Here is a 25,973-nt window from a genome sequence, read left to right as displayed (position 1 = left end):
TATAGAATTAAAAAGGGGGGGGGGTTGATGAATGGCTAGGGATTGCTGATGGACAGATAGCAACAGCTAGGTGGTGGCTTTCCATGCATATTCTGTCTCGCCTCACCCCTTGCTCAAGCACTCCCATTGAGGGAAGCCCCAACCTTTAACACATTAAGGGCACAATCCTCTTCAAATAGGCGGCTGCCTCCGAACTCTGAGGCAACTGCCTATCCAAAGCAGGGCAGGAGAAGCATGGAGGGGGTCGTTCCCTCCACACTTCTCCTGCCCTGCTTTTTCAGCTAGACAGCCAGTTGCAGCTGTCTAGCCGCGGGAGGGCTGAGCAGGGGAGGAGGCTGCTGTACACACCGTATGTGTTGTACAGGTATTTCCGTCCTCCCCGCCCCAGAACGCCCCTTTTTGGCCACTCCGCGCTCCTCTTGCAAGCGCAGAGGATGGGGCTGTTCCACGCTGCCTCCGAGGCGCGGAAGTGGGGGGAAGTCAGTTCCCGGAAAACCAGATAGCCTATGGCTGACTAGCCACTGTCTAGTGGCCACAGGATTGCTCCCTCCAGGCGTAATCGTATGCGTGTTTGGACAGAAAAAAAGGCTTACAACTCCCAGCATGCTCCAGACAGCTAAACATGCATAGGATTCCACCCTAAAATATTAAGAAAATGTTCTTGAAATGCCGAGGGCATTGGAAGGGTGCAGGGAAAGGGGCTGGAGAGAAAGCATGTTTGCACTTTGCCAGTACTATTATGGACAAGAGGAGCCCGCGGCATTTGCATAATGACAGCACACACAGCATTCCAAGCTGCAACACTTCTCCAGCAAACAAATATTGTTGTTTATTGCTAAGGAAATGTCATTTCTCTGCCACAGATATGCTATCTGGGGCAAGAAGGTAGGTGGGAAGAGGATGCTTTTGATCCCATGCAACTGTTGAGTACAACTGCCTATTTATTGTGCATTAGAACAGAAAATCCTTCAGGAACATCTGAATTATAGTGCTGCCAATCAGGAGATGGAAACATACTTCCATGGTAACATCCCTATACATTGTGGGAAATTCCTCCCTTCTTCCCCTGCCACCCCAGTGCAGCTGTTTAGGCAACAGCAAAAACACACATTACCTGAGCAGGGCCACGTCCTTATTAAGGTAAAGGGAAGGCTTGCCAGACTGACTCAGAGGATCCTTGGTTCATCTAAAATCCAGAATCCCAGCTTCAGCACCAGTCAGCATTATGTACTTCTGAGGAAGCATACAAAAAGCAGAACGATTAGCTCCTAGATCATCCTGTGTCGTTTGCTCTGGGCTTCTTACAATCATATACAATATTTCTATATTACTACTGTTAGCTGTCTTGGGTATCTAGCTGGACAGAAAGGCGAGGTACAGAACTGAAATAGTAAGTTTAGGGAAGCCTTCCGCAACCTGGTGCTCTCCAGATGTTTTGGACTTCAAGTCCCATCAGCCCCAGCCAGTATGGCCAATAGTCAGGGATGCTAGCAGTTGTAGTCCAAAACTGCATATTCTGAGCATCTTCGATCATTGCCCCTGAAAGGCCTGTATGCAGCGATGTCATCTTCAGGCCACAGAATGGTCGTGCTACAAAGCAGCAAGCCTCCATCTTTAAATGTGGGTTTGCCCCATTTATGTGTAAAGCATAAGGGGAGAGAAGGGGAGGATGCTTTAAAGGAGGAGTGGGCAACACACAGCCCGTGGCTACAGAGCACCAGAAGAGTTACACTGATCTTGGTAACAAGCAGCAAACTAGTTTCCATTTTTTCACTTTTGGTGGAGGGTGCCCCACAGAATGTGTGGTACCTGATGGAATGAGGCCCACAGGGGGCTGAAAATGCCCTCCTGGGCCTCCTGCAGTTGCCCAACCCTGCTTTAAAGGCCAAAGGGGTGGGATGGGGGGCATTTTTGACCTTCCTCTCCACCCACAGCTCTTTCCCAGAGCCAGCTCAAGACGTTTTGCTGTCTGAGGCAAAGGACAAGCTGATGGTGCCCTTCCATTTCACATACAGAAGCTGACTAGATTGGCAGTTGCATCTTTTTTCAGCAGTGGTGACAGGACTGTTTCCTCCTCCACAACTGAGGGCAGCAGGCTAGCTTAGGGGGTGCAGGGTTGGCTGTGTGATGCACACAGCTCTGTCCACCCACAGGGGAATAGCTGCGGGAGGAGGGTACCGCAGCTGCCCCCCCCATCCACTGCCTGAGGCTTAGGGGGTGCAGAGCAGGCCGTGTGGAACATACAGCTCTGTCCTCCAGCACCTTGCTGCTGTTCCCACCCCAGCATTGGCCACCATGAGGCAGCTGCCTCACTCTACCCAGGCCTGGCCCTGAGCAGTTCTTCCAGCTGAGCTCACTTGTGGTTGCAGTCTGGTTGGGGGAAAGTGCCTGGAGGAATAGACTGTGGGCATAAGAGCAGGAAGAGAGTGTGTTCAGCAACCATCCAATATGCCTGTTCGGCTCCTGAAATTTAAACTCTCACACACTTCTTGATTTACATGTGAATGGGGCAGACCCACATTTAAAGACATGATGTACTGAGAAAGCCACTCCATTTTGCTCCTCATACTGAGCCATTTCTACTCCAGCTGGTCAGTATAAGAATTTTGTAACTGTTTGATCTGGTGTATGTTTACTCTCCCGTCTCACTGCCAAATATCCCTTTTTCCCTTTGTGTCATGTTTTTTAGTTTATAAACCTGTGGGCAATGACTGTTTTCTTTTTACTGATTTCATGTAAGCTGCTCTGGAAGAATATTTGACTGAAGAACAGGGTAGAAATACTTTAAATAAATGAATGCGTTTGACGTAAAAATAAAAATAAAGAGAGAGAGTTCACACAGCCCTGCCTGTGTAACATGGGCCTGTGGGGTTCTTTCCAGGAATGCTTATACTATTGGCCTTTACAATGTTCCAGCAAGATCTATCCCGCAATATTCAAATACAGTATCTCACAGAAACTAACTGGAGACCCTCCATCCAAGAGTTAACACTCTAGAAAGCATTCCTTTCACTTTAGTCAAAGATACTGTTCATCTCGTGAGAGAGCCACTACTTTTTTTAGTCCCATTTGGATTTTGTTGCCATCATTGACAACAGGGGTGGGCAAACTTTTTTCTGCGGAGGGTTGTACTCCCATGTGGGTAATCTGTCAGAGGCCACATGTCAGCAATGTGCAGGGCCGAAGCTGGGGTGGGGTCAGAGCCAAAAATGAGTGGCTCACCCCATTTCTTTTCCTGCCACCCTCTTTTCTCTCTCTCTCTCCTTTCCCACGCAGCACGCTGCCAGGAAAGGGAACGATCACTCTTGCCAGAAATATGAACTTATCGCATGCAGACAGCTTTTGAAATTAGGCCAAGGTTGCCCACCCCTGATGGGGTGGCTAGACTACTGTCACATGCTCTGTATGGGTCTGACCCCCTGATGGCTATTTGGGGCCTTGAGTTATGTAACTCAACTCTTGGCTAGGATACATTGCTAAAATGTTTATTACTATTCTGCTAGAAAGATGACCATTAAATGGTGAGAATGCGTAGAGAAATGTAGGAGAGCAACAGGCTTTGGCCATTAAGTGCCAGCTTCAACTTCTTTTCCGTTGATTTAACCCACCTTCCTTTCACTTCTTCCTCCAGCACCCACCCATCACTTAGGCCCCTTGCTTGTTTGCTTGTTTACATTCCACTGATCCTCTAAGTGGCTCAAGGCAGCATACCAGTGGGCCTCCCCGCTACCGTTTTGTCTTCACAACAACCTTGTCATGCTAGGCTGATAGTTAGCAGCTGGCCGAAGCTTACCAAGTGAACTGTGTGGCTGGGTGAGGATTTGAACCTGAGCCTCCCTGGTCCTAGTCTGACACTTTAGCCACTACACCACACCGACTCTCTTATTTGCTCCATACTTCCTTTCCTTGGTCCTCTTGAATCTATCTGCTGCCTTATCCTCCCTCTTGGACATCTGTTTCCACTTATCATGTTCCCTGTTTGTTTCTTCTCTCCTAGGCTTCTACCCCATCTTCCCTTCCCTTCTCCCATGACTGCTGCACACTTGGCTTCGTAGGATACCTGCCCTGCCTTATAATATTTTTGTTTGCTTTTGGGGACACAGTAAGCTTCTATTCCAAGATTTTTTAACGATGGGTTTAAATTCCCCTACTTAATGCTAGTGTTATTGGGCAAATAGTTCTCTTACTACGTAACTGGCCTTAAAGTACAGGAGATTTTAGGTACGCAGGTGATTTGGGAGTCCGTTCATTCAGCTGAGTGCAGTTGGCATCATGCAAACTGGCGTGAGAAGAGGGATAGGTTTGGCTTATTGACTGGTGATGTCACGAATACACTGATGCCTACTTAATCCAGGCAGTCTTTCTGTAGCTTCTGCCTGTCATTTTCTCCTCTGCAGTTCTTAGGGAGCCCAAACATTAGTTAGTGTGTGTGTGTGTGTGTGTGTTTCTTTGAGGTGGCAAGTAGCAGAGGTAATCCACCCTTGTATCTTCCCCTCTGTCTGAGCTGCTGCGTCTTTCTTTTTTTCTTTATTTTTTGCTGTGAGGTGGTTTAGGAGAAGACGGACAGAAGCATAGACTCACAAACAAAGAACATTCTATAGCAAGAGTACTCGGAGGGTTTGAAGTGGCTTTTTATTGCCTTTAGAAAGAATGTGATTTGCTTGTTTAAAAAAAAAAAATCCCTAAAGAGTGCAACTTAAGGATCCCCTCTTCTCTTATGTCTTGTTGGCATCTCCACTTCCTTTTAGTAAGACCACTCAGCTGTTGTTGTTGTTTGTTTAAAGTGGATACTTTACATTTTTTATGATTAACTGCTCTGTCTTTAGGATAAGCAGGTTGAAATAAAATAAATAAATATGGAGAATGGTAAGGCTTTTCCATGGGCTTCAAATAAAAATGACAAAAGAAAAACAGTGGAGGTGCATGCTTGCTCTGCAAGGAGTGGCCAAAGTTAACAAGACTTCTAGATGTCTCCTTGCAAGTGTGGGCCTCACTTACATCCAAGATATCCCCTATGCTAGGAAAAGAAAAAGCCTGGAAAAAGTAACAGTTGATTTATTCCTTTTACTTAACACTTGGAACATAAAAGTCTACGTTATAATTGTGACTGCTGTTCTAACAAAAAGCAAGCCCAAGATGTGTGAGACAAAATGCAGGGGGGTAGGAGGTTTTCCTTCCACACTCGGAGCAAAGGGGGCATTTCCAGTGGGTAGGGCAGCCACTTATACATCACCAGAAAAGAAGACACCAACGTGCATAACATTTGCATGTGCAAACTTATGGGCAGTATCCAATACTGCTGCTGTGCTTCCACTCATTCTGCTGTGCACATGGGACCCACTGCTAGTGCAACGGGGAGTTAGTGCTTCCTAAAGTAACCCTGGAAACAAGCAGAAATGCTTGCTGCCAGATCAGGGCAGGTCAGCTGAGTTCCCTTCTGCAAACTCTGCTGACCATTCTGGAAATCAGTGTTTTAGCTCACATTTCCAGTTGATGTAAGAACAACTAGCTCCCCACTGCACTCGTGGCAGGTTCCACTGGCGCACGGGCAGCGCTGGATTTTATAGATGCAAGTTTAGGAATAACTTTATTTCTATTTAAACAGAAATACAAGACAACTGACCATACTGATGAAGACTGACTAGATGACCTGGGTGTGGGCTCAGTCTGCTGTCCGGGTGCTAACTCCTGATGGGAAATTTCAATGCCTCCCCCCGCCCCCCGTTCTCCTTCCTTACCGTTCTTTGACTTGAAACCAGACTTGGACCCAACAGCCCTCAAATAGAGGACTGTCCTCTGTCAACTCTCTAAAAAAGAGGGTTTCCTCTGTAAAGCAGGATGCCTGACCACCCTAGGGCAGTCAGGACAGGAGATACGTTGCAGTCCCAATGCCTGAGGTTCAAGTCCATGGCAAAGTTTGTAAACAACCTAAGGTAACCTTTACCATTGTTCAGAAGTAGCAGTGAGGAGACTGAATGCAGGATGTGAGCAGAGACTGAGAGAGTCAGTGTTTTCACTGGGAGGATGGATCAACTGCGTCAAGCCTCCTGCGCAGCAGCAGCACAAACCAAGGAGCCTTCTCCCCGGGGTACCACTAATACATTGTCAGCAGAACTCTTTTGTTAAACAGATAGTTCAAGAAAGCAGCCATTTCCTCAGGCTGTTTTTTTTTTTTTTATAGCATCATCATTTAGGCTGAATCAAACCAGGACACTCTGCTTGCAAGTTTAAAGCAATCTTATCCTCACATGCTGATCTCAGCACAACTGGAGCAGAAAGAGCCCACGTATATCCCAGAGCCCAAGTGGGGATGGGGAGGGAGGATTAATAACCTGAGGTGCTTTCAGTAATGGCTGTTTCTCTTAATTCTTTAAGAAAAATTATGAATACAGTTAGTGAAATGTGTCATGCCAGTTTTAATTTGAGTGACACTCCCTAGAAACATGAAAAGAACATTATGTATTACCAGTTGCTAATTGAAAAAAAAAACCCATAGTGCCCAATCCACCGGAAAGTTCTTCTGCACAAGACCCACTGAAATGAACAGGGGCTATACAAGAGCACTACTGTAGCCTTTCATTCAGTAATCAGGAGGCCTAGAAATAGACATGAGGTTGCTACTTGCTAACATGGCATCTGACCTTGCAATGAAGATTCATCAAGTACAGCAAGTTTCTAGTCCTTGTGGACTAGAAAAGCTTGAAGCCATGAGGGAGATTTCTCCAAAATTCTTAGAAATTAAAAAGGGTTGTTTGGCTCAGGCTTTAAGTACCTAGAGAATAATGCTGCTTCAAACTGAACAGCATGAACTGAACACCATTCAAACAGGGTGAGGGGTGTAATGCATTATGTGAATCCCAGTGCTTCTTCTACAGAAATGCTAGTTTATGCAAGTGCATAATCAGGAGGACACACACACATCTAGACACACACACACGGAGGATGACCAGTCTTTCAACTTTAGGGTGCATTCAGAGATGTACACAATCTGAGTAGCAAGCCTGTTGTGGAAGGGCACCCAGGGCATTTTGTTCAACACAGACTGATCTCAGAGAAAATTTCAGAGTGTTTCAGGAGAAGATGGGTGTGCACCACTCCATGATGTCACAGAACCCACTTCCCCAGAAGATTTTTTTCAACAGTTTAAAAACTGATTTTTTAAAAAATAAGTGGTCAACATGTATGTGTATTAAACATACATGCCATGTTTTAAAAATGGAAGAAGGTGGTCAACTTACCTGACACGTGTGAAGAAGGAGGAGAAGACGACAATTAACTGAATCAAGATTTGGTTCACTGACTAGTATGCCTGTCATTGGCATTCTGAATACAGGAGCAAGCCAAGCTCTCCTTGCAAAGGTAACACATGCTGTGGACTCTTGTTTTTTTGCATGCACCCTCAGAGCTCCTGTACATTGTTGTGTAGGCGGGAAAACTTTGGCAGGTGCACCCGTTTCAGAGCCCTGCAGCAGTGTGGCTCGACAAGCTGCAGCTGCTGACATTCCCTCTGCTACACAACAGCTCAAGGTTGTTGTTGTTCAGTCGTGTCCGACTCTTCGTGACCCCATGGACCATAGCACGCCAGGCCTTCCTGTCCTGCGCTCTCTCCCGGAGCGTGCTCAAGTCCATATTCATTGCATCAGTGATGCTATCTAGCCATCTCATCCTCTGCCGTCCCCTTTTCCTTTTGCCCTGTCTTTCCCAGCATCAGGGTCTTTTCCAGAGAGTTTTCTCTTTGCATTAGGTGACCAAAATATTTGAGCTTCAGCTTCAGTATCTGTCCTTCCAATGAGCACTCAGGGTTGATTTCCTTTAGGATTGACTGATTTGACCTCCTTGCAGTCCAGAGGACTCATAAGAGTTTTCTCCAGCACCACAGTTCGAAAGCATCAATTCTTCGGCACTCAGCCTTCCTTATAGTCCAGCTCTCACAGCCATACGTTACTACTGGGAAAACCATAGCTTTGATTAGACGGACCTTTGTCGGCAAGGTGATGTCTCTGCTTCTTACTATGCTGTCTAGGTTTGCCATAGCTTTCCTCCCAAGGAGCAAGCGTCTTTTAATTTCATGGCTACAGTCACTGTCTGCGGTGATCTTGGAGCCCAAGAAAATAAAATCTGTCACTGCTTCCATTTCTTCCCCTTCCATATGCCAGGAAGTGATGGGGCCAGATGCCATGATCTTAGTTTTTTTAATGTTGGGTTTCAAACCAGCTTTTGCACTCTCTTCTTTCACCCTCAACAAGAGGCTCTTTAGATCCTCTTCGCTTTCTGCCATTAGGGTGGTATCATCTGCGTATCTGAGGTTGTTGATAATTCTCCCGGCAATCTTAATTCCGACCTGTGATTCATCCAACCCGGCGTTTCTCATGATGTACTCTGCATATAAGTTAAATAAGCAGGGCGACAATATGCAGCCTTGTCGTACTCCTTTCCCAATTTTGAACCAGTCAGTTGTTCCATGTGTGGTTCTTACTGTTCTTGACCCTCGTACAGGTTTCTCAGGAGACAGGTAAGGTGGTCTGGTACCCCCATCTCTTTCAGAATTTGCCAGAGTTTGTTGTGATCCACACAATCCAAGGCTTTAGCGTAGTCAATGAAGCAGAAATAGACGTTTTTCTGGAATTCTCTCGCTTTCTCCATGATCCAGCAAATGTTGGCGATTTGATCTCTAGTTCCTCTGCCTCTTCGAAACCCAGCTTGTACTTCCGGTATTTCTCGGTTCGCATACTGCTGAAGCCTAGCTTGTAGGATTTTGAGCATAACCTTGCTGGCATGTGAAATGAGCGCAATTGTACGGTAGTTTGAACACTCTTTGGCGTTGCTCAAGGTACAGGAGCCCTAATGTTGGCCATTCCTGCCTGGTCTGTGCCAATCTGATTTTTTCTTCTCTGTGCAGAAACTCTGCCTAGTGCTACTGCTTAAACCTGAATTTCATTGCCTCTCCCAAATATTTTGCCAGGAGCCTTGATACCATGAAGGCAGGACACAAATAATAAAATAAAATTAAGAAAAACTTAACTGCCTAGAGCAGACCTTACCTACAGGAAGGGCTGAAGCTCAGTGGTAGAGCACATGCATTACATGCAAAAGGTTCCAGGTTCAATCCTTGTCATCTCTGGGTTATGGCAGGGAAAGGCCCCTTTCTGAAACCTTAGAGATCTGCATCCAGTCAGTATAGACAATACAGGGCTAGATGGACCAATGCTCCTCTGTACAATAATCTTCTGTGTTGAAAGCTAGATTGTCAGAGAAAAAGATTTCTGGCCTAGGCTTATCCCTGAGATGACAGTTTTCTTGGTGATGGAGTTTTTTTTAATGAAAGAGAATTAAGTCATGCGAGCTCCCACATGCAGCCCAGACACCCAGGTTTACTACCACAGCAGGCCAAAGTTTCCTGCACTGTTAAATTGAGGCAGACAGCAGCACAAGAAAGTGGAGCTTCTTTCAAAACAATCTTTCTTCCATGCCTGGCTTATATATAAGCTAGAAAGTGGAACACGTGGAGCAGGTGGTGGGCATCAGAAAGAGGTATTTGAAGAACTGATGTTCATGAGATAGGAACATAGGAGGCTGCCTTATAGTGAGTCAGACCTTGGTCCATCTAGCCCAGTAACGTCGACACTGACTGGCCGCAGCTCTCCAGGGTTTCAGGCAGGATTCTTTCCTAGCCCTACCTGGAGATGCCAAGTGACTGAACCTGGACCCCCTGCATGCAAAACAGGTGCTCTGCCACTGAGCTATGGCCCTTCCTTAAAGGGAAATGTATTTATTTCAGGAGTGGGCAACTTGTGGCCCTCCAGATGTTTTGGTCTACAATTTTCATGAACCCTCACCACTGGCTATGTTGGCTAGGGCTGATGAAAGTTGTAGTCCAAAATATCTAGAGGGCCACATGTTGTCCACCCCTGAGTAAAATGTTGAATGTGGCCTTGGGCATCTGCTAACTAATCTAGGTTTTAAACACCAACAATTCTATTTGGCTTGCATGTCCCCCACATGACATTTAGGTGACGGTAGTGAGTGACCGATTCAGCATAATCTAAACCAAGCCACATGTGATCCCACACAAAGATGCACATAAAACTTAACTTAGTTAGAATTATGTACACCATGCACCAGAGAGAGAGGAGAAAGAAGTTACGCCAATATTATCCTCATATTACAAGCTATCTTATAGAGTTCAGTGTATTCTGTGATTTTGTGAGAATACAGACAAGGTATGGAGAGTAGTCCTGGGCATGGAATCCAGCTTCTCAAGAATCTCAGCTTCCATTAAAAAAAAGTTTCCAGCTCGTATGACTAAAGATATGCTAAGATTGTGTGGGCAATGCCTGCTGAAATCGCAGAAGCCGGAGGGGTGACTGCCAAGCTCCTTGCCCTCGCCATGAGTAGCAAAGCTAGAATTATGCAAATTTTCTCAGGTTGCATAATGGATAGAAGTTGCAGCATCCAGCTTTTCAGGATTTGTATTTTTAAAAGAACAGGATACAAATAGCCTTGTGATTACTGAGACACATGTGAAGCACTCTGAATGCACAAAAAAAACCCTTCATAAACACTAGGTATTAATATTCTGTTACTTTGGCTAGAAAGCCATGAGAATCACACACCCTCACAACAGTCCATGATGAGTAACTTTCCCCATCTGGAGTTTGCTGGAGTTGCTGCTCAAGCTACCACGTGAGATATAGTTACTTTGGGGTGGGCAGGCTGGTAGTCACAGGAAGCATTTGCACAGAACAGATTCAAAACTGATTTAGGGCTGCATTTAGAACTGGAAACATCCCCAGCCTCGGACAGTTCAAGTGTGCGTTTGCCTGGTTCTAAATAAACATTACAAAATGTTCTAACTTCCAGCACTCAGCAGTGTCTGCCCTGCAGTAATTCACCACTTTAAAAACAAGCAAAACCAAACATTGGGAAGCAAGGTGGTCCAGACTCCAGAGGGTGAGATTAGGTTGGGCACTTGCTGTTTCCCCCCCCCCCCCACACACACACACACCCTAAAGGGCCCACTGCCCCAGCAGAACACCCAAGAAGGTCAGGAGCAGCTTAAGATAATTCTGTTTGCAGGCCTTGCTTTTTCCAGCTGTTACGGGGGCCCAGTGGATACCCTTCCCTGAGGACCACTAAGGCAGGCTGCCCCAACCTGGCACCCTCCAGATGTGTTGGACTACAACTCCCATCCTCCCCACCCAGCATGGTCACTAAAGTCTTGGAGCCAGCACTGACTACACACAAGCCCTGTCTAGTATTATTTGCTCTGTAGGTACTTTTGCACAGGGATCCTGTTCTTGGCTTCTGCCACACGATGGCCAGGATTGTAGAATCCTGCTTAACGAGTCAGTTTTACCTGTGTGAAAACCAGCAGAGCCCTATGACAGAGCTAGAGATGTGAAGGCTTGGGGAAAGTACAGGAAAACCCTGAAAATTGGGGGGGGGGGGACATTTTCCCCAAATATTTCAAAAATCCCAGGGGAAAAAAGGGAAATCCAGTTAAACAATCTGGGTTTCCCCTCATTTTTTCTGGACCTTCACATATCTGAGCTGAGCTCTCCCCTTATTATGTGCCTCAGCTGGCCCTACCATTAGACAGAGTGAGGCAGCTACCACAGGCAGCTGATTCTGTGTGTCATGAAAGGACAGCAGATTGTTTAAATTACTGCTATTGTATTTTGACTGCCAGGTAGTGGGAGAGGAAGTGCTTGTGGGATTTTCTCTCTCAGGTTCCAAAGGCCACCTTCACACATTTTTTTTTGAAGGATTGTTCTTCTTTAATCACTGTTTTTTGCGGGAGCTTTAAATGACACCGCTGCTCTCCTGCTGCTATCTCACAACTTCCCCTCCCTCTTCCCATATTATCTGAGAACGGGGAAAACCTGGCATTTTCTGTGCTTGAGACTGAAATCACCATTTCCCCCCTGTGTATTTCCCCTTTAGCACTTTGTCCCGCTATGTGTGGGCATGTGCTAGGGGGTGTTGCTGGGCAGTGTTGAATAACACTGTCATAACAACAAATTGGTGGGGCGGGAGGGAGGTCACCATGCTTCCAGTGACTGTTTCTGCCTCTCTCCCATTCTACTACAGGCGCTTGAACTGGTTAACCATCCCAAATGCTTCTCCAAGATCCCCCTGAACACAGCAATGCTTGATTCTGAGTAAACTCATTGACTGTAAGGCTTTCCTTTCCTGGGAGTAAGTGCCCTTGAAATCTGTGTGGCTTGCTTCTGACTGGCATGCATAGGAGTACATTGTAAGTCTACTTAGAGTAGCAGTCTTAAGATCTCCCATCCCTTCAATACATTTACTTGGAACCTCCCCATCTCACTGACTTCACTGACTGCTTCTTCTCCCTTTTGCTCACCAGTTTGATGGGCTCTTTTCATACAGCCATTGAACGGACTTGCACTCATGCCTGTGAAAACATCCATACAATTGGGAAGCCAACCAGCCACTATTTCTTTTCCTAGCCCACCTTACAGGGTTGTTGAGAAGCCAGAATAACAGGGAAGAGCAAGAACAGCGCAGGGGGTGGGTGGGGAAGCAAGCCGGGTCTAATGAAGAAGGTGTCCCCCATGAAGCAGTTGCCTGGGACGGGGCTGCTAGGAGTGGCTTGGTGCATTGACTGTATATAAATCCGTTTGTGGATTTCTTACTTCTGTAGTTGGGAACCCAGAAATTGGTATACCCTTCCAACTTAGTAGTGCAAGCAATGTTTAATTCCATCACACACTGACATATTTAGCAGAGCAGGACTAGCTGCACCAGCAACCTTGGGGTAAGCCACCTACAAGACTCTCTCACCCTTGAGACTCTCCCTTGCCACAAAATCGGAGGAAGGAGGAAGGAGAGGGGCAGGGGACCAGCTCCCACAGCCCACTATCCCAGTCACTAGAAGGGTTTCTGACCTCCCTCCTGCTGTGGAGGAGTGGAGGGATGGGCGGAGCCATCAATCATGTTATAGGAACCAGTGATCAGGGGAGGGGAGGGGGCATGGGGCCAGCAGCCCCCTCCTGTCCTGATTTTTCCATGCAGCTCCGCCTAGCCATGAAAAGGTATGGAGGGATGCACTATGAGAGATGCCTGTATACAGGGCCAGTCTAAATCCCAGAAAGGATCCGAAATCAAAAGGACTGGTTTGAAGTGGGATAAAATGCCAGGTGTGAAGAGAGCTGAAACAACTCAACCAGCCTTGGATGCTATGCACCTTGAGGGTAGAAGAGGAGCGCCATTTAGTGCTTTAGCTGCTCACTTCAAGACAGAGGCAAAGGGCTCTTTAACCGCCAACTCCCCAGTGTCAACAGCAACAGCCCTGACAGACTGTTCTCCCCTTATTCACCTCAGCTTCACTCACTCTTTGTCTCCATCTTGGCTTGTGGAAGGCAGCCACCACTTTAACAGAAGAAAATTTCCTTCGTAGAAAAAGGCAGCTTTGTGGAAAACTGTTACTGCCATCATGAAAAAGAAAATTGTTGAATCTCCTGCCCACTTCCCGGGTGGATTTTGGCTCATAAAGAATGCTCTCCTTTCCAGTAGGCGCATGGCACACCCAAATAAAACAAAGAATGTTAACTCTTCCAAAGTTCTTTAGGCAGAATTGCGTATTGAATGAGAGGTTCCCTTAGAAAATAGTACAAGCATCATCTACAAAGGGCTCCATTGTTTAGGACTGGAGCTTTTGAGTTCTGCATGGTTACCTATTCTTCCATTTACTCAGGAAGGAACTGAAAATCACAAGGCAAACACAGAGCTCCTGACCCTACGTTTGCCTCAAAACAGAAATGTGTGTGTGTGTGTGGGGGGTGTGTGTGTCAGGGGAGAACCAGCAGGGGATGTTTAATACTTCCCTTGCCTGCCAACTCCTCTTTACATGTCCCTCCAGCCATTTTAGCTCATTTTCACACAAGCTAGGCTCCAAAACCAGAAATAAACACAACTGCGGAGTGGGGTGGGGGAACTAGGGATGTTAGAGAATTCCGCCACGGACTCCAGTGAGGCCGGATTCCAAAGAATTCCCCTGGAATCTGTGGTGGAATGGCCTCCCTGCACTCTGTGGAATCCCCCCAGGACAGAGCTTACCTGGGGCTCCGGGGGCGGTGGCTCTGGCAGCGGCAGCAGCTCCAACTGGTCTTCCGGCTAGCTGCTGCTGGGCTGCTGCGGCCGCAAATGGCGGCCATCGTAGCGGCCGCCATTTGCGTCCTTGCAGGCAGCCGTGATAGGCTATGTAAGTATTTACGTAGCCTATCACAGTAAAGGTAGCCACACAAATGGTGTAGCGGCCGCCATTTGCGTCCCTGCTGTTTGCCCTGATAGGCTACATAAATACTTACGTAGCCTATAATGGCTGCCTGCAAGGATGCAAATGGTGGCTGCTACGACCACCGCCATTTGCGGCCGCAGCAGCCCGGCCACGGCCGGAACTCCAGCTGTAGCTGGCCCTGGACGGTGGCTCCATGGAGCCGCTGTGGAGTGGAGCCGACCGGGGAGGATTCCGGGGGAAGGGAGGGAGCACCTCCCCCCCACACCACGGATGCCCCGGTGCGGAGCCAGGTAAGTGTTTCGTACATCCCTAATAGGAACACTACTGACTTCTTGCCAGAAAAGTTCAAAAATTCTGCTAACACTAGTTGTCAGGTTTTGGAATAAAACCTGCAGATCAGGCCGTCTTTTGCAGAGCAGCCATTTATTTCTGAATTTGTTTTATATGGAGAACCAAAATGTAAACTTTTCTTCTCTGCTGCTTGAAAATATTCTAAACATATTAGGAACAGAAATGGGGCAGCCCCCGGTAAAGGTCTGCAAGAAGCTTCCTAGTATTTCAACATTACACATATTATCTCAGTAGTCCCGATAAGAGGAGTGGACAACTTGTGGCCCCCCAGATGTTTTGGCCTACAAATCCCATCAGCCCCAGCCAACATAGCAATGGGTGAGGGATGCTGGGAGTTGTAGGCTGAAACATTGGGGGGGGCACAGGTTGTTCACCCCTACCTTACAACAATCCTGTGGGACCCTGTGCGTTAACATCATTCCCATATTCCCTACTGGAAGGTGGGGAAAAGAGGTTCAGAGAGAATGGCTTTCCTAAAGCCACCTAGTACAGCTTTCTCCAACCTGATGCCCTTCAGATGTGTTGGACTACAATACCCATCATCCCCAGTCAGCAGGCCAGTGGTGAGAGATGGAGTCCAATGCAACTGGAGAGTGCCAGGTTGAAGAAAGCTGACCCAATAAGTACAGATGTCGGAGAAATCTGCAATGGCTTCAGATGAGTTCAGATTTCTATGAATCTGACCCACAGATTCTGTGGCAGACTGGCTTTTTCCGAGTTGCACAAATTCCATGGACTTGCAGACAGTTTTTTTAAAAAACTTTCCAGAATTGTATGAAAATTCAGTCATACAAAAAGTACTTAAAAAACAACACCACCACCAACCAAAAATGCACATTTCCCCCATAGGCTAAAGTGGGAAAATGTGGATGGGGGGAGGGGAATGCACATTGGCACAAATGTGCATTTTCAGAAGTGCCCATTTGTGCAGGTACACACTTTCCAATGTGAACGCAAGTTTGGGAAGTTGAGAAAAATCTAATTCCGTCACTGAGCGGATGACGGAATGAAGGTCGCAGGACAATCTGTGAAACACGGGCAGAATGGATTTTACAAAATCTATACATCCCTACTAGTAAGTTTATAGCAGAGGTAGGATTTGTAGCATGGATTTCCCAGATCACACTACGCTACACCATCCCTCTGGTACTGTCTGTGCAGAGTAAAGCCCCCCCAAACTGATCAAAAACTTGACAGCTGAGCAATGGAGAACAAATACTCAAGTAGCATTCCTGCTATGTCAGCTCCCTAGCTAACAGTATCAGATTCCCAAGTTTCCCTGATTGAGCAGTCAGGAGAAATGAGCCCCCCTCCCCCAAATATACACGAGGAAGAATTCGCAGTTCCAGGTCCAGACCACCCTAAGGAGATGAAGAGCAACTAGTACCGAGAGCTACTGGAATGGCATACCTTATGACCAGCGTGTTGCAAGCGATACGTTATAAGTTCTGAGTCCCCATGCCATAGGAATATTGTCCTGTCTCTCTCTTCCTCTCTGTGACCCATCTACAGAGCCTTAGATGCTGCTTTTGCCTGGGTTACTTTTGCTTGAAGCAAGAGCCTACCTATGTGGTTGCTCCTTTGGGTCTTCTTCAGAGCTGTTCCACAGATGATAATACAGAGGAGCACTTGTTTGGATCCTCCAAAGACACGAGCTTATTGCTGTCTAAGGGAGCTCATTACACACACAGAAGGAGGCCTTGTTCCTTGCTTGCCTTCATCCCAAAAGCTCATTCATCCCAGCACAAAACTCAACGCACACGCGCACATGCCATGTGCCCTGAGGGCATTGGGATGGATACAAATTGGATCAGAGCCTCCTTACTAAATGGGATTAAATGCAGGAATAGAAACTGAAGCAGGAAGGTGGACAGTTATACTAGAAGGAAGATACAAGAGATTTGGGTGTAGGGATGAGAAGATGTGGAAGCTTGTGCGTAGCATCCAAAGTGAAAGGCAGGTGGCAATTTTCAGGTGTTATTAGGAGGATCAGTGGTAGACATACGAAGCTGTTTGGTCCATCTACCCGGTGGAGGCTGGTGGCTCTGATGCCAGTGGGGCTGTGAATCTGCTCCAGGTTTCAGTCAGAACCAGTCAGAACTCTAAAGGAGCTATCCAAGGTGTGAAGCAGAACTCCTTTAGAGTTCTGACTGAAACCCAGAGCAGATTCACTGCCCCACTGACATCACCAGCCTCCATTATATCTAACCTAGTATGGTCTCCTCCAACAGGATGGTGACTCTCTAAGATCTTATGCAGGAGTCTTTCCTAGTCCTGCTTCTTAAGATCCTTTCATGTGGAAATGGAGCCTGAAACTTTATGAACGCAAAACATTTGCTCAGCCATTGAGTTATGGATGCATCAGCCAGACATCTCTGCCCCAAGGGGATGATGCACCGGGAAACCCTCCTGAATCAGCTCCACTGAAATGAATGGAAGCTGTACAAGAACACAGCCAGGGCGCATTCAAAGTTGGACTTTGGGGCAGACGTTCAGGACGCTACACAGTAGAATGAGGAGGAGGGCCACAAAACACAACAGGGCTGGTTTACCACATTCTGAAGTAAGTGAATTAATATCCATTGTCATCTTAATGGTCTTAGAGAAAGGCGGGGGGGGGAGCTTAAGTCCAGAGACTAAAATTAATTCATTGGTGTACACTGGTGTGATATGAAACACAGACCCCCTGCTTAGAGCCCACACTGGTTGGACAAAAGAACATGTTATGGGTGCTAAGAGGAAATGCTACCCCCTTGGAAGGGTAAGAAATGTGTGGAAATTTGGGAAGCCCTGATTGGACCAGCTTTATTTATTTCATTTTTACCGTGCCTTTCTACCAAGAAAACAGCACTCTTGTTTTCCCGGACAATCATAGAATCACAGAATAGTAGGGTTGGAAGGGGCCTACAAGGCCATCGAGTCCAACCCCCTGCTCAATGCAGGAATCCAAGTCAGAGCATCCCTGACAAATGGCTGTCCAGCCTCGTCTTAAAGGCCTCCAGTGTGGGAGAGCCCACCACCTCCCCAGGTAATTGGTTCCATTGCCGTATTGCTCTGACATTCAGGAAGTTTTTCCTGATGTTCAGCCGGAATCTGGCTTCCTGTCACTTGAGCCCATTATTCCGTGTCCTGCACTCTGGGATGATCAAGAAGAGATCCTGGCCTTCTTCTCTGTGACAACCTTTCAAGTACTTGAAGAGTGCTATCATATCTCCCCTCAGTCTTCTCTTCTCAAGGCTAAACATGCCCAGTTCTTTCAGTCTCTCTTCATAGGGCTTTGTTTCCAGTCCCCTGATCATCTTTGTTGCCCTCCTTTGAACCCTCTCCAGCTTGTCTGCATCCTTCTTAAAGTGTGGTGCCCAGAACTGGACACAGTACTCCAGATGAGGCCTAACCAGTGCTGAGTAGAGGGGAACTAGTACTTCCCGGGATTTGGAAGCGATGCTTCTATTAATGCAGCCCAAAATAGCATTTGCCTTTTTTGCAGCCACATCACATTGTTGGCTCATATTCAGCTTGTGATCGACGACAATTCCAAGATCCTTCTCGCTCGTAGTGTGGTTGAGCCACGTATCCCCCATCTTGTAACTGTGCATTTGGTTTCTTTTTCCTAGGTGCAGAACTTGGCATTTGTCCCTATTAAATGCCATTCTGTTGTTTTCTGCCCAGCACTCCAGTCTATCCAGATCACTTTGAATTTTGTTTCTGTCTTCCAAAGTATTAGCTATCCCTCCCAATTTTGTGTCATCTGCAAATTTGATCAGCATTCCCTGCACCTCCTCCTCCAAGTCATTAATAAAAATGTTGAAGAGCACTGGGTCCAGGACTGAGCCCTGCGGTACCCCACTCGTTACCTCTCCCCAGCTTGAGAAGGTCCCATTGATAAGCACTCTTTGAGTCTGATTCTGTAGCCAACTGTGGATCCACATGATCGATGTTTCATCTAGCCCACTTCGAGCAAGTTTGCTCATCAGGATATCATGGGGCACTTTGTCGAAAGCTTTGCTGAAGTCGAGGTATATGATGTCTACAGCATTCCCACGGTCTACAAGGGAGGTGACTTGATCAAAAAATGAGATCAGATTTGTCTGGCAGGACTTGTTTTTGACAAATCCATGTTGGCTTCGAGTAATCACGGCATTGTTGTCAAGGTGCTTCCAGATGGATTGCTTTATGATCTGCTCCAGAATTTTCCCAGGGATTGATGTCAGACTGACTGGTCTGTAGTTCCCAGGTTCCTCCTTTTTACCCTTTTTGAAGATAGGGACAACGTTAGCCCTCCTCCAGTCATCTGGCACTTCCCCGGTCCTCCATGATTTCTCAAAGAGAATAGACAGCGGTTCTGAGAGTTCTTCTGCCAGTTCCTTTATTACTCTAGGATGCAGTTCATCTGGCCCTGGAGATTTGAACTCATTCAAAGTAATGAGGTGTTCCTTGACCATATGCCTGTCGATCTCAAGCTGCAATCCTGCCCCTTCAGCCTGTACTTCGCCTTTGCCAGGGGGGTCATAGACCCTCTTTTGGGAGAAGACTGAGCCAAAGTAGGAATTGAGCACCTCTGCCTTTTCTTTGTCATCTGTTATCATTTTGCCATCCTTATTTAATAGCTGAACAACCATTTCTTTCCTCTGCCTTTTACTATGCACGTAGCTGAAGAAAGCCTTTTTGTTGTTTTTAGCATCCCTCGCTAACCTCACCTCGTTCTCCGCTTTAGCCTTCCTGACGCCATCCCTGCAATTCTGTGCTACCTGCCTGTACTCTTCCTTTGTTACTTGGCCTTCTTTCCACTTCCTATATGTGTCCTTTTTTGTTTTCAGGTCATCCCTAAGCTTTTTGTGAAGCCACATTGGCTTCTTCTGTTGTCTTCCACCTTTTCTTCTTGTTGGAATTGTTTGTGATTGTGCCTTGAGAATTTCCTTTTTTAAAAGTTCCCACCCATCTTGGACTCCTTTTCTCGCTAGCATTGTTTGCCATGGGACCTTACTGATCATTGTTCTGAGTTTATTAAAATCAGCTTTCCTAAAATCCAGGGTACGCGTTTGAGTACACTCGGCTTTTGCTTCCCTTAGAACCAAGAACTCAAGTACAACATGGTCGCTTTCCCCCAGAGTTCCTGTAACTGCTACTTTATCCACTAAGTCATCTCTGTTGGTTAGGATCAAGTCAAGGATAGCCGATCCTCTAGTTCCTTCCTCTACTTTCTGTAGGAGGAAGTTATCCGCCACACAAGTCAGGAATTTCCTGGAGGGGCCATGTTTTGCAGAATTTGTCTCCCAACAAATATCGGGGAAATTGAAGTCCCCCATTACTACTACATCATGCTTCCTTAAAACATTGGCTATTTGCTTTTCAAAAGTTTCATCTTTGGATTCTCCTTGATTGGGTGGCCGGTAGTAGACTCCGACCACCAGGTTCCTTTTATTCTTTGCTCCATTTATTTCAACCCAGATGCTCTCGATGGGGCTACCAAGCTCCTCCTCCTGTATTTCTGTGCAGAGATATGTATTTTTCACATACAGTGCAACCCCGCCTCCCTTTCTGTTCCTCCTGTTCTTTTTGAACAAGTTATATCCTTCAACTGCTGTATTCCAGTCATGAGAGTCATCCCACCAAGTCTCAGTTATACCTATCAAGTCATAATTTCCCTCCTGTATTAAGAGTTCAAGTTCGTTCTGTTTGTTTCCCATACTCTGGGCATTAGTATATAGACATCGAAGACCATGTGCTTCATAGTCTGGCTTTCTTCCTACATGTGTCTGAAGACTATTATTGGGCGCTATCAGCGCTGTTCTCTCCATTGCAGTGCATGCGCCTACGTCCATTGTTACCCCCAACATTACATCTCCCTTCCCCGTAGGATTCAGTTTAAAGCCCTCCTGATGAAGTTCTTCATGCTGTGGCCAAACACATTCTTCCCAGCCTTTGTGAGGTGCAACCCATCCCTAGCCAACAGCCCATCTTCCAGGAAGTATAGCCCGTGGTCCCAGAATCCAAATCTCTCTCGTCGGCACCACCTTCGTAGCCAGTCATTCACCCGGAGTATTTTTCGTTCCCTTTCTATCCCTCTTCTAACTACTGGAAGGATGGATGAGAAAACTATCTGGGCCCCCAAGTTCTTGAGTTTCCTTCCCAAAGCTTCAAAGTCTGACGTGATCTCTTCGTAGCTCCGCTTGGCGGTATCATTTGTTCCCACATGGATGAGAAGAAAGGGATACCTGTCAGTGGGCTTTATGAGTGCAGGCAACCTTTCAGTCATGTCTCTAATCTGTCCTCCCGGGAGACAACATACCTGGCGAGTCCACGGGTCTTCGCGACATACTTGGGTCTCGATCCCACGCAGCAAGGAGTCTCCCACTACTACCACTCTTCTCTTCTTCTTCTTGTAGGCCTGGGTTTCATCGCCTCTGTTTGACTGACCTTTAGCCTCTTGCTCACTCTCATGCAGGTTCCCCTGTGATTCTTCCTCTGCAGGCTGTCCTCCAGTCTCATCTGCAAGTACCTGGAATCGGTTCCACAGCTCCACCGCTTCCACTGGTGCAGAGTGGCGTCTAGTTCTTCTTCTCCTAACTGTCACCGTTTTCCAAGGAGTATCCTCTACTCCATTTTTCTTCTCCTCAGCATTTCCCACTGCCTCATCTTGCTGTTGCTCTTCAAGCTTCTGGTCTGCCCTTTGCTGCTGTAGTTCCCCCATTCTGTCCAAGAACTCTTCGTGTTCTCTTATTCCCCAGAGGGTTGACAGTCGCCGCTCCAGTCCACTTACTTTTTCCTCCAGCAGCGTGATCAACTTGCACTTGTTGCAGGTGTAGGCCATGTTGTTCTCAGGCAAGAAAACAAACATGGCACACACCTTGCAGGTCACCACCACTGGAGAGTCTTGTCCTTCCATAGCCCCTTTTCCCTTTTTGTGTCTAGCTTTGTGATTGTTCTAGACTAGCCTGTGCCTGCTCCTCTACTCAGTAGAGGTTAAAAGCAGAGTCCCACTGGTGTGGAAGTGTGTGTTACAAGACAAATAAATGGGAAAAAGTTAGTTAAAAAAAAAAAAAAATGTTAGGGGCCTCCCCCTTGACCTCCCCTGCCGAACTCCCCTGGCCAACTCCTGTTTGCTCCCCCTGTTCGCTCGCCCTCTGGGAGCTTGCCTGCTTCTGTAGTCCCTGGACCAGCTGGAGCAGCTTGCTCTGCTCTGCTCTGCTCAGCTGGGAGGCGGGAAACAGACTGAAGCTTCCCGCCCAGTCAGCTGCTGGGAGTACTCAGGCCACACCCCTCCAATTCAGTTGGAGCTCTCAGAAGCTCCTGGTGAGCTCACAGCCAGTCAGAAGGATAAAGGGCAGCGCCCTGGGCTTCCTGCAACCCACTTACCTCTTAGCCTCTGTCTCCTTTGTCTCCTTTGTCTCTTCAACCACTGCAACTCCCCTGGCCAACTCCTGTTTGCTCCCCCTGTTCGCTCCCCCTGTTCGCTCGCTCTCTGGGAGCTTGCCTGCTTCTGTAGTCCCTGGACCAGCTGGAGCAGCTTGCTCTGCTCTGCTCAGCTGGGAGGCGGGAAACAGACCAATGCACACATATTTTCCCCCACTTCCATACTTCATGCATTTGTTGCAGGTCAGGACAAAGGAAGGGAACCTCTGGCCCAGGGGCCAAATCTGGCTCTCTTAGGATTCCAATCTGGCCCTTCAGGATTCCCCACATGGCCATGCCCCTTTTCCTGGTCCCACCCCCTTCCCCCCAACCATCAACCATTTGGTGGTTTCCCAGCTTTTGTGCAGTTTCTTCCCCATTCTAAAAGACTGAAATGCCTCTCCTGAGGGTGAGTTAATGGCACTGAGCGCTTTCTGCTCAAATATGATAGCATTTTTGGCTTCTGCCCCTTTGCCTCTGGCCCTTCCCACCACGGGTGAGTGGCCCCCAAGAGCTTCTCCAAAACTGAATCCAGCTCTTCGGCTGAAAGAGGTTCCCCAAACCTGTTGTGGGGGGTGGAGGTGGGGTGGGGTAATTGGTGAAACACTATTTTTTCCCACAGCAACCCTAACATGTAGCACTGCCCTTAGCCATTATGCTATGCTAGCTCCCTGTTGCAATGTAATGGTCCTTTCAAATACCCAAGTCCCTACTTGAGGACGTGGGATGACAAATATGTAGAATTAAATATTTGTTAAGTATTAATAAATTAAATAATGCACAGACTTATCAAGACATGATGCCTGTCTGCAGACTCACATTTGAAAAGGCACGGCATAAAATGGGGAAGGGCTGAACAGAAAGGTTACAAAATTCCAGAGGGCCAGCAGTCAGAAGGCTGAAGGCAGCGGTATTAATCTGAGGAGGAAAGATTAATCTTAAATCAGTTTGTGAAAAAAACAGAAAGAGGAGAAGGAAGGTGAACACTCAAGGGGGACCGCATACCTGAAATAGGGATCAGCACAAGAGAAATTATGAGGGAACAGAAGAATTGATATGAGGACTTCTGAGAAAAACACTGTGGAGCGTCAACAAAGCATTTAATCATGGTGTGTCAGCTGGAGACAATTTAAAATAGTTAAATGTGGGTTGTACACAGACACAGACACACACTTTTCCTCTCACCACTGCCTCTAACAAACCCATTTTGCAGTGTACGAAATACAAAACCCTGCCAAACCTATTTACATAGAGGGAGAATGCACAGCCCAAGCATGTTTCTTCCTTTTAAACTACCTTCAACTCTCTAAAAATACCGTCTGCCTCTAACTTCACAGTCGCAGTGCAAACATTATGAGAATTCCAGGAAAATAAGTTATCCATATTCTCTCATTTACATACGGCAAAGGTGTTTGTGTATCTTTGGCCGCTTTTCAGTCTCTTTCCTACAAACAGCCTTCGAAGATTTGGCGAGGGGGGCATCTGCAGTTTCCATAGCACAGTAGGGAAAGAATCCCTGCATAAGAGCCTCCTCTCCAAGGAAGAATGCTATAATGCCTGTATCTGAACCAAATTCTCCAGATATTTCCACTGTCTTTATCTAAGCCCTTTGCATCTCTGGGGCAGATGCGGCAGGAAGCCACTACTTACATAGCACTAAACCAGAGGGCAGCTCCTTGCTCCCCACCCAAACTCTGGGGAATTGTCCCATAAACCAAAAGCGATGGACTCTGAATACATCAGTAGGGAATCAAAAGGACATGGGTCTGTTATGCACACAAAGAACAACATGAGTGGGGGCCACCTCTTTCAGTTCAATGGTGGGGAATGTTTCGTACACTGTGCAAGCACATTGGAGGTCCCTGTGTGTTCAGCAGCTGCTGGAGCGGGATGCTAATATTTCTGTGGCATTTCTCTCACTCTGTGGACATAGCATGGCCCTAGCCACCTGAAGCTTTAGCCAAAATAGTGTCCCACGGTCTGCTCCAATACATTTTACAAACATGTGCAAAACTGTTTTGTGAATTTGGGGACGGAAAGGGGAAGAGCTTTGCTGGTGATACCACGGGTGCTAGTCAACTCGTGCTGTCCACAGCCAATTTCCCCCCACCCACTCAGAAACTGAACCACTTCGAGAAGTTGCAGAACAGTTTTCTTGCCCCAGTTGTTTGGGCTGCGGTGATGATGCTTCCAAATGCCTTTCTGCTCTGCTATGGTCATATTGTCATCACTCCTTCGCATCCTTTAAAAACAGAGATAACCAGCGACATGCACCCAGTACTTCAACGTTTGGCGCCATTAAAAAAGGAGCACATCCTCCTTTCTCACTGAGTACTCACAACTGCAGCTTTGCCCCCACCCCCAAGGCCAGGGGACAGGCTGCCATGGCATACAGTGATTAGGAGCTGCAGCGTAAAACACCTAAGGATGTTGTATAATAAACACTATGTGCACTTTAGCATATTTATGCATAAGTTAAAGAACATCCTTACTTAGAATGCATTATAATGTTAATATCATCCATAATGATATTCACTCTTGATAGATATGAAAGATGTTCTTTAAGTTAAGTGCCCAAAGTGCATTGCACACACTGCCTCAGTAATCTGTATGACAACACTGTAAGGCAGGCACATGCTATTACTACATATGGAGAAGCTGACGCGGAGAGGCAGTGGCTCACCTATAACTGCCCATTTCGCACAATCATGGTTGCTGAAACAAGTCACCATGGCTTGTTGCAGCTACTGTACATGTCAGGCTCATGCTGGCTGGATTTCCCTAATTACTCATATTGGCGTGGCTTGCCATGTTGTCCGAACCCAGGCAGCATGGCTAGTTTGGGGTGGACAGCAACCCTCAAATAACCCATAGGCTGTTGCTGGGTTATCCAAAGGTTGCTGCCCACCCCAAACAAGCCATGCCACCTGGGTTTGGACAACATGGCAAGCCACACCGGTGGGGGAAGTTAGGGAAATCCAGCCGGCACACTCGGTGGCTTGTTTCCACGGCCATGAGCGTGCAAACCAGGTCAGAGAGTTCATGGCTGAATCAGGGGCTGCCTAATCCGCAGCTCATGCTCATGATCACTGTGCTGCACTAGCTCTTGTAGATACAAAAATCCTAATGGCTGCTTGCAAGGGTTTAATTACAGCCAAGGTTTAGTCTTGGGAGCTGTTGTGAATCTGAAGGTTCAAACATAGATGATACGAAGGGTGGACAACTCGTGGCCCTCCACATTTTGGGGGCCTACAACTCCCAGCGAACTTCACCATTGACTATGCTGGCTACAGCTGGTGAAAGTTATAGGCCAAAACATCTGGACGCTGACAGGTTGCCCACCCCTGGACTATGAAATGTAACAATAAAAAGGTGGGGCACAGTGCTGTCCCGCATAACCATTTCGTGATCGGCATCAGCCTTTATACACTTGCAGTATTATAGGGCCAGGCTTTGAAGTAAAAGGGTGTAGCTCAAGGCAGGCTTGTTTCCTGCACTTCTCTGAAATATCTCCTCCATCACTACAAACAAAGTTCTCAAGGTTTGTCCGAGCGAGCCTCCCCAAGGCATAAAAGCAGCTGTTTTGAATCTCTCTGAGCCTTTCTACATGAGGCATTTATTGTGCACTTGTGATTCCTCACTTAGAGTAGTTTGCGGGTCCTTTACATGATGTCGTCATCCCCTAGGGCCTCCCCCGTGTTTTGCAACCATTTTAGCAGGTTTTTTTCTAACAAGGAAAGTCTGGTATTATTTGTGAATGGTGGGATAAAGCGTAGTGTAACTGCGCAATTCCGCCATACCACAGCCCCACCTAGTGCTTGTGTAATGGAAGATAAGGAGAAAACCCCTTGAAAAAAACACGTGTAAAAGTCCTGAGCTTAATCCTGCAAAGAATCCAGAAACATAAGCCTCTGTAAAGTAGCAAGTTAAAAGCATCATGTAGAAAAGCCCTCTGAGAGGCTTTTAT

At 47.0% G+C, this 25,973-nt stretch overlaps 1 protein-coding gene across 2 annotated transcripts in view; it reads right to left on the bottom strand.

Moving 5' to 3' along the window:
- Positions 1 to 25,973, bottom strand: part of S1PR2 (sphingosine-1-phosphate receptor 2) — a 63,500-nt gene that overhangs the window by 8,898 nt on the left and 28,629 nt on the right. For both annotated transcript variants that reach the window (XM_084835906.1, XM_084835907.1), the window contains exon 2: positions 1,115 to 1,233. The gene's annotated coding sequence lies outside the window, so the exon portion shown is untranslated. The remainder of the gene's footprint in view (positions 1 to 1,114; positions 1,234 to 25,973) is intronic.

Source organism: Heloderma suspectum, chromosome 2 (genome assembly GCF_057233095.1).
Source record: "Heloderma suspectum isolate Gila_16-S chromosome 2, 16-S_ref, whole genome shotgun sequence".
Lineage (NCBI taxonomy): Eukaryota > Metazoa > Chordata > Lepidosauria > Squamata > Helodermatidae > Heloderma > Heloderma suspectum.
The sequence above is the reverse complement of the archived record's forward strand: the minus strand, read 5'-3'. Positions and strand labels throughout refer to the sequence as shown.